The 12943-nt window shown below is 46.3% G+C and overlaps 1 protein-coding gene across 1 annotated transcript in view; it reads left to right on the top strand.

The window, feature by feature from the left end:
• Positions 1–2930: 2930 nt before the first annotated feature.
• Positions 2931–12943, top strand: part of C1QH1orf141 (chromosome 1q C1orf141 homolog) — a 436963-nt gene continuing 426950 nt past the window's right edge. Inside the window, exon 1 of the mRNA XM_069641945.1 lies at positions 2931–3127. The gene's annotated coding sequence lies outside the window, so the exon portion shown is untranslated. The remainder of the gene's footprint in view (positions 3128–12943) is intronic.

Consider the following 12943-nt stretch of genomic DNA (forward strand, 5'->3'; position numbering starts at 1 on the left):
AAGGCGGGTGACACCCACCAAAAGCGGGTGAGCTGAGAGCTATGGGTTTCTCTGCAGGCGATTTGTAGGGCTGCCACCTAGGCTGATCAAAGCACTTTCATCAACCACTATAGGTTGGATGTCTCCCACTTGGGGGATGGTTCCTTTGGGGTTGGAGTTTTGTCTGTGGGAATGTGGATTCGGAGTTTTTAAAGGTGTGTGTTTTTCTGCACTGTTTTGGCTCTGTGTCTCATTGGAACCTTTTCCCTGTTGCTGCTTTGGTATACCTCATGAGGTATGTACTGGGACGAGGAAGAGTGGACGTGGAGGTAATGCTCTGAATACTTACAGGTAATCTTCATTAATCCCAGTCCTACTCTTCCTCGTCACAGTACTGACGACACGCCTCACCCTCCCTCCGGGGAAGGTCCCATGCTCCGGCTTGGTTAAATGAAACTGAGTGACGTGGATGCGGGGGAGGAGTTATAGGGGATAGTAAAATAAAATAAGGTCCTGTGTCGGAGGCAGGGGCCTCATGAGGTCAGTACTGTGATGAGGAAGAGTAGAACTAGGAGTAATGAAGATTACCGGTAAGTAATCAGAGCATTATAGGTCATTCTACAAGAAGCATGGACTCAATTTGGGCAAATGTTTAAGAAGTGCCCATAATGGAGGACTGAAGGGCAGCTACATGGTCGGACCCAAACACGTTTATCAGGCACTGTAGAGTGATTGTCCAAAGCAGCTGGTAGGGTTATTTGGCACCAGCGCTCTGTGCAGAGACGTAGCCAGAATTGTCTAGTTAGCGGGGCCTGAAGCTAATGCCCACTGCTGTGACATTAACATCTGTAAATTTCAACAAAGCGCTGCTGAGTGGGCATTTACAGATTTTGGGTGGGCTTTGCCCACTTAGGCCCTACCCTGTCTATGCCTCTGGCTCTGTGCTCAGGCATGGTCATTTGTTAACAGCATTCTGTGCTCAGGCATGCACCAAGCAAGGGCGGGCATGGTTTTTGGGAAGTAAAGGGGTGATGTGGTGCAGTAGCTGTCTATGTCGTCTGGGTGGCTTATTGATAATAGATGCTTTCCTTCTCCTAAGCTTTGGTATACCTCATACGTAAACACTGGGATGAGGAAGTGGGGTGTGAAGGTAATGACCAGATTAATTACTGGTAGTATTGTTTACTCCTAGTCCTACTCTATTCGTCACTTGTCACAATACTGACGAATATCCTAGACCACCCTACAAATGGAAGGGTCCATGATCGTACTGGGAAAGATAACGAGAGGATTGTGGGATAATGTTTTTTTGCCCCCAAAGAAGGTGGAGTGGGTGGAACTGATAAAAGCGGGACACAGACCCTATCATGGAGACTGGATGACTGATAGGCAACTACTATGACGAAGAAGAGTATAAGTAGGAGTAATGAAGATTACCGTGAATAACCCATTATCATTGACGTCTTTTATAATTGTAGTCAGTGCTGGTCATTGGGCCGGCTCTCGGCGGATCCGAGATCCGGCACCAGATGTGTAGCTGGATCTCGGGATCCGGCCAGTCAGCTGCCCAAGCTATGAACCACGCTGTAAAAAAGAAAAAGAAAAAAAAAACGCCCGCGAAGGCAGCATTGCTGTTTACCGTTTTATTTGTTATTTTTCTTTTTTTGCAACTACAAAATGAGCCGGGCTCATCAAGGGGGCATGGCCTAACTGCAAGGGTCCTGCTGGCCCGTTAGGCCATGCTCCCCTGAAGAGGCCGGCTCAATGGGCCACTGGCACCCCTGCCTGGCATCCTTTTCTAGTGATCAACACCTTCTCCCCATAGGGGAGAGGGTGTTGATCTCTGCATTTATTTTCTATGGGCTTGCCTGAAGGGGACAGGGCCTCGCCTATTTAGCCTTAATGGTGGTGCTGCCCCTTGCCAGCTGGGTAGGGGTAGCATCACCATTAAGGCTGAAAGGGTGAGGCCACTGGAAGCTGAGGCCGTTTTCCTGAAGATTGAAACTCCCGCGAGTTTCAGTCTTCAGGAAAACGGCCTCAGCTTCCAGTGGCCTCAGGTTTTCTCCATAATGGTGGCGCCGGCCCACGGGCATCTCCTGCTTAAAGAGATGCCTCGCAGGTGCGGCGCCACCATTATGGCTGAAAGGCAATTTTTTCTGGAGCCTGAAGCTTTCGCACACGAGCGAGAGCTTCAGGCTTCAGAAAAAAATCCTTATCGTGTAGTGGCTGGGGCTGGCAGGGGAGATTAGTGGGCCCCGCAGGACCCCGGCTCAAAACGAAATTTCAGAGCTTGACGGGGCTGAGCTCCGGCAGGCTCCGGCCCACTTAAAGCCCTGGTTGGCAGTAAAAGGCAATGTTGCTGTTGTGGGCGCTTTTTTTTCTTTCTTTTTTTAAGTATTTATCTGATCAGATGGCCGGTACCAATCCCGCCCCCTCTAGACCACGCCCTCTCTCCCCCCCAACTCCTCCCCCACCCTGGCACTTGTGGGATCCCCCACCACATTTTTTCCATTTCCACCACTGATTGTAGTCCTTTGCAGAACGGAGTTGTTACTTCTTACAAGATATTCGACTCAGCCATGGCTATTATTTTCCGGCTCGCATTTGGCTCTTAGAACCAGACACGCTTGCTCTGCCCTACCAAAGAATTGTCTAGCTCCCCCACCTCTACCACGATGTAAATAAAACGAATTCAATAATTACAAGAAAACATATCTAATCATGAAAAACAACATAACAATGGATTTGCCCAGGAAACTGCCTAAAGGACTCCGGAAAATAACTTAATTAAACATTTATTCAAACGTACGAATAACTGTAAAAACCCTGCTCTCCTACCAATACTTCTGTGTAAGGAGGGACATGGTTGACAGTTTACATGACACTCCGATAGTGCATTGCCGCCATGCGTAAAGGGTCACTTTAAATGACGTTCCATTCACTCCAATAGCAGACCCAGGCTACAGAGGGCTATGTTCTGTAGACATGGAAGAAAGACTACCCTGTCTCCTTGACGACCAAAAAGACGCGGCCCGGTCGCTCTCTTGCACATCTCCCCGCGGACTGCACCTGACAGTCGCGCCCATCCGTGAGGAAGAGCTGGCACCTGTCCCGCGGGACCAAGCTTTGGCTGGCAGAGTCAATTGAGGTATAACAAGCACTCTTGTCCTCTTGAGGAAGCGCAGCCGTAATTCGTAAGGATAGCAACTGTTGTTCCTCTCCGTCGCTGTACAAATGCAGTTGTATGCATTAAATGAGAAACGTGTGCGGGGGCCGGAAGGGGCCGGTGTTTGGTGTGGGTGAGCAGTGGGCTGAGTGGGAGTGAGGTTGTAGCAGAGACCGGGCGTTATGGGTACTACTCACAAAAGGGTGAGCTACAAGGGTGGGTCCTGTGAGAGACTTCACCTGCAGCACCCTTATGATAAAGCTGTAGGTTTATAAGTGACCAGTTTTAAAAAGTTTCAATTTAAGCTAGCTGATGGTGCGTGTCTGTGTTTGTGGTCTACCAAAGTAATGTACCTTACTGGAATTCTGTTTTGATAGCAGGAAAGAGGCAAGCAGACATGGACTGGCCTATAGGGCAATATGGCAATGCTCGCAGTTCAGGACTAAAATGCAATTATGTTCCAGTTTATTTTTGGTCAAAGTGGGCTAGTCTTGTGTGTTTCGGCTAGTAGTTTTGAAATGCACATGTACCATCAGGCTCAGACTGGCCAATAGGGCACTAGAGGAATGGCCGAAATTCCAAGCCCAACATGCTAGTATGGCAAGTTTTTGGGGTCAAAGTGGACCAGTCTTCACTGTGTAGCTTGCAGTTTTGACCAGTGTTATTCAACTAAAAATCCTTTATTTGGGACATAGTTTACCAAAAATCTCCCATTTGTGTACTACTGAAATAATCTATTGCAAATGAAACCCAATTGCCATTATAAACTACCAAAAAACACAACACAAGGGAACATTTAGAATTTAGGAAACTACTCAAAACCTGTCTCTTTGCCCCAGAACCGGAACGACTACGAAATATGCCCCCGAATGGTAAATAAGAATCCTAAAAATGCGCTGAATTCGTGTTTTTCCTTCCATTTTACCCCTTGATGTGGAAGCAGTCTATATTTTGCCAATCCGAGCACTTCATCCGTTCAAAACCGACCATGCACACAAATCTGAGGCACACGCATCGGCTAAACCACAAGGTTTTGGCTTTCCAATACGGCCGTTTTGTTTCTCTAAGCTGCATATCTTATGCTTTGCCATTCAGCCTCTACAAGGCTGCCCAGGATTGGCTGGAGCCATCCTATTTACCCTGATTGTATTCGCCGGCAGGCGTGAAGCTGGCCCGCCCTCTAAGTCACAACCTCAAAGGCACACTACCTGTCCTGAGCCAAACAGACCCCAGGACCACACATTATGCCTGACTCTCACAAACTAGGATCTAAACTAGGCAAAAAACCTTGTCTTCCCCCCTCGTCCAGCCAGAGATCTGGTAAATCGCCATCCCCCCTGCACTCTTCATTTATTGCCAACACATCTTGGCTCAATACTCACCATAGATTATGTGCCTACTGACTTGGTGCATAGTGTGGTAACCTGTTACAAGCATTACCCCCCTGCACCTTGCCTACTGCGCAATCATGCCAAATTGTACCACAGACTCCTATGTTTTCATGCTATGGCCTCTGATGCTTGCACCTATGCCTATCTTGATGTTTGCCCGCAGCCCCTGTGCCCATGCTGAATTATAGAACTGTGCCTAGTCTGCATTTAGCCTACAGCCCCCGTGCCCTTGCTGAATTGTTGTACTGCACCTACTTGCATCTAGCCTGCCTGTGCCCATGCTGAAGTGTTGGACTGTGCCTAGTCTGCATTTAGCCTATTCTGCATTTAGCCTACAGCCCCCGTGCCCTTGCTGAATTGTTGAACTGCTCCTAGTCTGCATTTAGCCTACAGCCCTTGTTCCCATATAGATCTGCTGAACTGTGACTATTCTGCATTTAGCCTGCCTGTTTCCATGTTGAACTACTGAATTATGCCTACTCTCCATCTAGCCCTACAGCACCCGGTGCAAATGCTGAACTGTGCCTATTTTCCATTTAGCCTGACAGCCCATTGTGCCTAACTCGATCCTAGCCTGTTCAACCCTCTGTTCTTTGCTTACCCAACCGTTACAGCTCTCTGCACTGAACTTAGCCTACTCTGAAGCGAATATTGTGGCCCATTGCGCCCACCTCCGTGAGCATGATTAACATAGCCCGTAGCCTGCGTACCCACATAGGTCTTCTGTTCATTACCTACCAGTTAGCTGGCACTAGCCCCGCCACAACCCTCACCAGACCTCTAAATAGCCTCACCTCCTTAGCTACCCCCACCATTATGGAATACTCAGTTCTGTGTCCCCCTAATGTGCCTCAAAGCAAACCATGCAGTCTACTCTTTAGAAATTCCAGACAAATGGTTTACCTCCGAATTAAAAGATCTTCGACTACTTGAGAGAAGCTGTGAAACAGCATGGAGATTAACCCCTTCCAATGACCATAAAAATAAGCATACTGAAATGTCCTCCCAATATAAAAAAGAAATCCACTTAGCTAAGCAAAACTCCTTTAACAAACGTATAGCTAATGCCAACTCGAGAACTGTTCACCATCCTCAAGGAACTTGAGTCGCCCATCCCCATCCCGGACACATGTTCCAAAGACAAATCATGGTGCTCTGACATTCAACAAGCACTATCTAACAAAATAACCATGCTCCAACAGAAAATCGCCAAGAAAAAAGCCCTCATCACTCAACCACCCCAGACCAATAACCTAATTACAGACCCTGCTCCTAAAGGAACAGGACCAAGCTGCACTATTCATATCGAGGTGGAGAAAGTTATCCTGTCTCTCAAACCTTCAAATTGCCAGGGCGGCCCATGCCATGCCCAGCTGATGAAAGACGATGCTAGGGATCTCTCCCCATTTATCTCGAGGCTTGTCAACGCCTCATTCGCATCCGGCATTGTGCCGTCCAACCTAAAACAATCTTGGGTACTACCCTTGCAGAAAAAGTAAACCATAGACCCGCTTATACCCACGAATTACCGTCCCATCACGACTGTACCTTTTCTGCTTAAAGTCCTGAACAAGGACTTTATTGCTCATAACCAAATCCAAACATTTCTGAACAACATAAGCTCTTAGGAAAATGCCATTCAGGGTTCCGAACCCAACACGGTACTGAGACTGCCCTCATTGATTTGAAAGTACAAATAGATGAATTACGTGATAGAGGAAAAATGGCTCTCCTTCTCTCGGCTGCATTCGACCTTGTGGACCACGGGGTCCTCTGCAGCCACCTAGACTCAGCGGCACACTTTTTTAAAGAGGCAATAACCTGGATCGAGTCCTTCCTCAGTGATAGGACCATGAGGGTGTTCTCCCCTGCGGCGGCAGCTGACCCGATCCCCATCTTGTGTGGAGTTCCTCAAGACTCCTTTGTCTCCCCTACCCTATACACAACATATTTATAAAGCCCCTTTTTGATGATCTGGACCTTCTTGGTATCACCTACCCCAACTATGCAGATGATACCCAGGTTCTCCTCCCACTTTCCGGGGATTATAACAAGGATTTGGCCTTGGTAAATAGGGTGTATATCATCATCCAGGCATGGATGGCAACCCACGGTCTGTGCCTGAATGATGACGAAACAGAGCTCATCATCCTAGGAACCCACGCTAACCTCAAAAAATGGAGAAAAGATTACTTCTCATTTGAGATTGATGGTAATATCACCAGGGTGTCCAAGGAGGTGAAGACACTTGGCTTTTATTGGATTCCACCCTCTCCTTCGACAAACGGGTGAAATCCATGGCATCTGCCACAGTTTACACCTGTAAGCTCATTCGAGCAGGCAAACACTTTCTCTCCGACAACAACTGCATTATTCTAGCTAGAGCCTTGATTTTATATTGGCTCGACTACTGTAACACCCTCTACATTGGTGCTAATAAATCCATCGTCCAAAGAATTCAAATCTTACAAAACAACGCCCTGCGAGAAGCTGTGTCCAAAAGATCGCACTTCTCCAAGATCAAACGACATAACTGGGTGTCCACCCAAAACAAAATCCACTTAAAAATGGTATCCCTTGTTCATAAAGCTCTGAACAATACCGCTCCAAGCTACCTCACAGACAAATTCCTAAAGAGAAGTTCCACCTGACCAGCAAGAACCCCTAATACCAACCGCCTTATCATACCAAGATTCGGGCTAACCAAGGCTGGGGGAGGCAGCTTCCAAGTACGAGCAGCCCAATTACGGAACTAGCTGCCCCACCCCCTGCGGGAGGAGCAGCCCTTCCTGAAATTCAGATCCAACTACATTAACCTGCTGAAATCTGCGACTGACTAGTCCACCAGCTCCTTTTACTCAATCCCGAGACGACCTATAGTTGATTTGTTATAGACCCCTTCTTGCTACCTTGTGTACATTTTCACTTTTTCCCTTGGGATGTAACGTCCTACTAGTGCCTGTATATGCTGTGTCTTCCTTTTGATTTTTGTGTGTGTGTGTATATATATATACATAGTATAGACCTGCCCACATTTATCTTGTAATTGACTGTTGATATTTTACTTTGCATGTATTTCGCAACCTGTACCTAAGCCTTGCATATCCTGTACTTCTGTGCCTAGCTACCTTGGGCTTGGTGCGCATTATAAGTGAATAAAACTAACAAACAACTAAGGACTAGCCCATGAACCTGTCTAAATCTACCCTAACCGCAGGGCTGGGGGAGGACACCCCAAAAACCCATATCCAGGTACAGCTAGCCCCCAGAAGAAACTCGGGCAGGTGAGAACCCAACAAGGGATGGGCAGGGAGTGACCAGAAACCCTGAACCCCCAACATCGCCAACCCAGGGCAGGGAACACGTCTGCATAAACCAGGTAGACATACCATTAAAGTAACACAGAGAAAAACTGCCACCCCTAAACATGCCTGCCAACTAGGAGGACAAACTACAATACCAAACACACAGGACATTCATTGATGCTGAGCACAGTAACGCAGAGACAGGAAAACCTGCTAGCCCATCTTGAAAACCTCAACCTTCCGCATGCATTTCCCATGAAGAAACTTGCACAACTACCTCTCTGCACAGCAATCCACATGCACTTCACCACACTGCAACGTCTTATCAACACATAGCCCAGCACAACAGCACATGGGAAGTCGCACCGACCCGAAAAACCACCTAAACTCAGCGAACGATGCTAACCGAACTGAAGCCGCCAACAGGACATTACATCTCTCACTTCCTATCCCCACTACACCCTACGACCCTCTACCCTCTTTTCACACCCTTCTTTTCAGATCCACCTGGGGACCTCTCAGTTGGTGATGGTGTGCGATAAAAATACCTTTAACATTAACTGTGGACCACTTTTCCATTGGTGCCCGTGCCAGTTTTATGCCTCAGTCTGACCCTGTGTACCGTTAGGTACTACTCAAACAGTATGTTACAAAATAAATTAATTGCCGTTTAAAACTATGGCTCACTTTTATATTGGTGCTCGAGCTAATTTTATGGCGCTGTCCAACCATGGGAGTAAACTGCACCACTAGGGAAAGAAGTAGACACTTGCAGACCTCTCAGGCTAAAATTAAACCTTAAAGCACTAACAAAAAAGACATGCATACATTATCCAACATCACATCTTCAAAATACACATTCTCAAATGATCAAATTAGATAAGAAGATAAATTATCACCTTAAAAAAAGTAACATTAACCATTCTGCTAACTACAATTCATAACATCATTGTATAAAAGGATTCAAAATTATAAATCGTCAATTGTCTTAATCAATGATTGCCAGATGTAATGCACATTAAAACTTTATAGTAAGTTCAACTAAGGTTTGAAAGCTTAATGAGACAAACTTCTATTCAGCAGCCCAAGAAAGTTAAAATATATTTAAGTAGTTTGCTCCATCTCTACCAATATGTTTAGCATAAAGATTCCCGTAGATATATTTTTCTCGGTTAGGAGAGAAGTCAAGCCCAATTTGCTAGAGATAGCTTCAATTGGAATGGATTTTGATAGGCCTAAAATAGACCGCTAAAGCTTTCCCTCCATTCTCGTGAGACACCGAGCTTCTTTGTTCATGAATATTTCCATGCCACAAAGCGCACAGGAAGTAATACTGTTCTTATGTGCCTGCAACATACTTTCAGTAGAGTACCCACATCTATGTGAGACACATTCTATGACTACATTACGTTTTCTTCGCACCTGCCCGGTGGAATGCCCAGATAAATATATTTTCTAATGACTTCAACTGCGTCGTCTTTAATCTTCCATGTACATTTACCATTCTGCTTTTTACTAGATTTAACAACCATGATTTTTGACTTCTTGCAATTAATGTTAAGATTGTTTTTCGCAGCATGGTTGTACAATGCAGTAAGGCTCCTTTGGAGCCCTATCGGAAAGCGATCAAAAACGGGCATCTGCATACGACAGCCAAGCTATTGGTTGTAAGCCTATACATGGAGGGAAATGTGTACATTTATTTAAAACTTCATTTAAATCCGCAACATACAAGTTAAATAGCATAGGAGCTAAGGTGCGTCACTGCTTAAGGCCATAATTTGTACTAAGTAGTCCATCCTAGTTTAATCTCAATTGGACTGTGCTATTTGAATACAGCATTAGCATAGGGCTTGAGGGTGTATACCCCAATTTTTCTCAAATGACTTGTTGATCTGCCATATCAAATGCTTTGCTATAATCCAAAAAACAAATACAGAGAGAAGTAACTTTATCCATAAGAGTTCTGCAGATCAAAAACATGATAGTGCCTAAATTAGATAAGGTGCCAACACCCTTTCGGAAGTCAATTTGCTGATTGCTAAGTATTTTAAACTACGCTATCCAAGAGTTTATCTTGTCCAACAGGAAAGAAGAAACAATTTTAGCCATAGTGGCAAGGAGGTGATAGTTCCCTGGAATTCCACAAGAGCTCGGGATGAGTAAGGATTTTCTCCAACTAGAGGGTATGTCTCCAGTGGCTACTATTAAAGAAAATACTTTATGCATAATAATGGTCAATTCTCTGGGTCATGCTTAATTGTAATGTTGACCAGGCCATCTGGGCCAGGAGCTCTGGACGGTTTAGGCCTATTCATCTTTTCAACAACATCCTCCAATGTTAAATCTAGAATTTTTCTTTCAACAATATTTCAAAGTCTATAGTAAGTCCTGGCGCCCTTATTTATTCATTTATAAAGTGCACTAAGCTGAAGGGCATCAAGGCGCTCGTTACAGGTTAGTCAACAAAGTGCGGTACATGGAGTCAGAAACAGTTAGGGTCGTCTATCAGTCCGGCGAGGGGCCCTCGGAGAATAGCAGTGTCTTAAGATGTTTCTGAAAGGTCCCGTAAGAATGCTCTGCTCTTAGTGAAAGAGGTAGAGCATTCCAATTGTTAGTGGCAATGAGTGGGATGCTCATCCTGCCTGCTCTTGTTCGCTTGAATCTTGGGGTGATCAGCCGGTGTAAGTAGGTGGAACGAGTAGGTCTTGTGGATTGAACTTTTTTGAGTTTTTGGGAGAGGTATATATGGGCAGAATTGGAGAGGCATTTGTGGGTGATTGCCAGAGTTTTGAAAGTAATACAATCACGAATTGGGAGTCGGTGAGCTTTCCTTCTGACCACCGCGATATGCTCTCGCCTGGGAATGTTCAGGGTGGCTCAAAGTGCATTGTTCTGGATGACTTGAAGTTTGTTGATGTTGTGAGTGGAAGTGCCAGCAAATAAGGCGTTGCAGTAGTCCAGTCTAGATCCAGCAACGTTGAGGCAGCTATTGGTTTAGAGGAATGGCCTGCTGGCGTTAATTAGCTTGTGGTGTGCGCAGCTAGGTATGCTATAGCACTGATGTGCAGAGTAAGCGACAAGGTAGCATCTAGGTGGGCACCCATGGTCTTTACGACGCTAGAGACTGGTATAGTGATGCCATCTATGGAGAAGGCATTGTAGGCATGATCCAGCTTGTTGAGGATGACTTGTGAACTGATCAGGAGAATTTTGGTTTTGTCATTATTGAGGCAGAGGAGGTGATCTGCCATCCAGGCTTGGATGGTTTGGTATAATGTGTGCAGAGTGCCAGAGTCAGTGGGGTAATTGCCAGTTAGGGGATAGGAGAATCTGTGTGTCATCCGCATGGTTGATGTAGGATATGCCCTGGGCATCCAGGAGGTCAAATAGGGGGTTGGTTTGAATATGTTGCAATGGGTGGGGGATACACAAGAGCCTTGAGGAACGCCACAGGTGACAGGCGAGGGGAGAGGGTGAAGTGTTTTTAGCGAAGACTCTCATGGTTCTGTCGGATAAAAAGGTTCGGTTACCCAAGTGATAGTTTCAGGCAAGAAGTTTGCAGCAGAGGCACGGTGCAGGCACAAGATTTTGATGGTCTACGAGATGGTTTGCCTGCGTCTTTAATCTCGTCAAGTTGGTTTTTAAGATCTAGAAGCGCTGATTTAGGGCCATGTCCAGGGCGGAATCCAAATTGGCGCTCTCCTACAATGTTATTGGCTTCTAGATATAGCCTTATCTAGAGGTAAGCTGCCCGGTCCAGTATCTGTAGGAGGAAGGGGATGGTGGTAATCGGGCGGTAGTTGGTGGGGATGGAAGGGTCTAATGTGTGGTTTTTTAGAAGTGGAAGAACCCAAGCTTCCTTCCGATTGGAGGGCACTGAGAAGGCGGCAAAGGAGGAGTTGATGAGGGAAGTGCTGAATGACGTGAGATTTTATCCAGGATCCCATTCTGTATGTTAGTACACCAGGTAACATCCTTGATGATGTTGGAGGGTAGAGTGGAAAAGGATTCCGATTCACGTAGAATTGAGAAAAGCTTGCAGGTGCTAGCTTTGGCATTGGAGATTCTGTTATTGTCGATGGTGTATTTAGCCTGTAAAATGGCCTGTTTTATATTCCTTTGCTATGTTCTAGAACTAAGCTTTAAGTCTGATGGGGTTTTCTGCCATTTGGATTCAGCTTTGCATTTCTTAGCGCAGAGGATGTGGATGTCTGTCTCTTGCGTAATGTGAGGGATGTGATGGTGTTGACTGCCCGTGTAATAGTCTGGTTGTAAAGATCAGCCAGGAAGGCAGGGTCATAGTGTGAGGTTTGAGTTGATATGATATGATGTGATATGGCATTTATAACGCGCCTATACACAAGTGTTTCAAGGCGCGATGAGGCAAGGGGGGGGAACAAAGGGAGGACAGACAATGATCCTACTAGGCCAGGTGTCATTCAGATCACGCAAGTGCATGGGGAAGGGCGGGGGGGGAGTGTGCAGGGGAGGGGAGAGGAGGGGAAAGTGCAGTACATGAGAAATGGAATAAAGATAAATAAAGTGCAAGGAATTGCAGACGTAAGTGTTGGTAGGGGGACTGAAGGGATACAGAAAAACAGTCCCCAAGTGCAAGGGAGTGCCAGGGAGGCAGTGCAGGTGGGTAATTGACAGGGCCTGGGCCAGAGATCAGAAATGGGGGGCCAGGTAACCAGTTCAATTTCAGTCAGGAATTCAGCAAGGGAGGGGAGGAGAGAAAGCAGAAGCAAAGAGGAAGGTTTTGAGGTGCTTCCGGAACCAGAGATGGTTCTCCTCGAGTTTAAGGGAGGCAGGAAGGCAGAGAGAGGCCCCTGCCCAAGAGAGTGATCTGCCACCAACTCATTGCTTGGAGAAGCGACTGACCCTAAGGGAGTTGGAGGCAGATGAGCGAAGAGCTCGAGAGGGAAGATATTTAGGAAGGGAGAGTTGAAGGTAGTGTGGCGACAGACCCTAGAAGGCCTTGTGTACAAGGAAGAGGGTTTTAAATTTAATCCTCGCAGCCACTGCGAGCCAGTGCAGAGATTTCAGTCCTGGAGAGATACGATCCCTGGGCTTGAGGCCAAGGACAAGTCTTGCAGTCC

The sequence above is a fragment of the Ambystoma mexicanum genome, chromosome 1q (assembly GCF_040938575.1).
Source record: "Ambystoma mexicanum isolate Mex_15411 chromosome 1q, UKY_AmexF1_1, whole genome shotgun sequence".
Lineage (NCBI taxonomy): Eukaryota > Metazoa > Chordata > Amphibia > Caudata > Ambystomatidae > Ambystoma > Ambystoma mexicanum.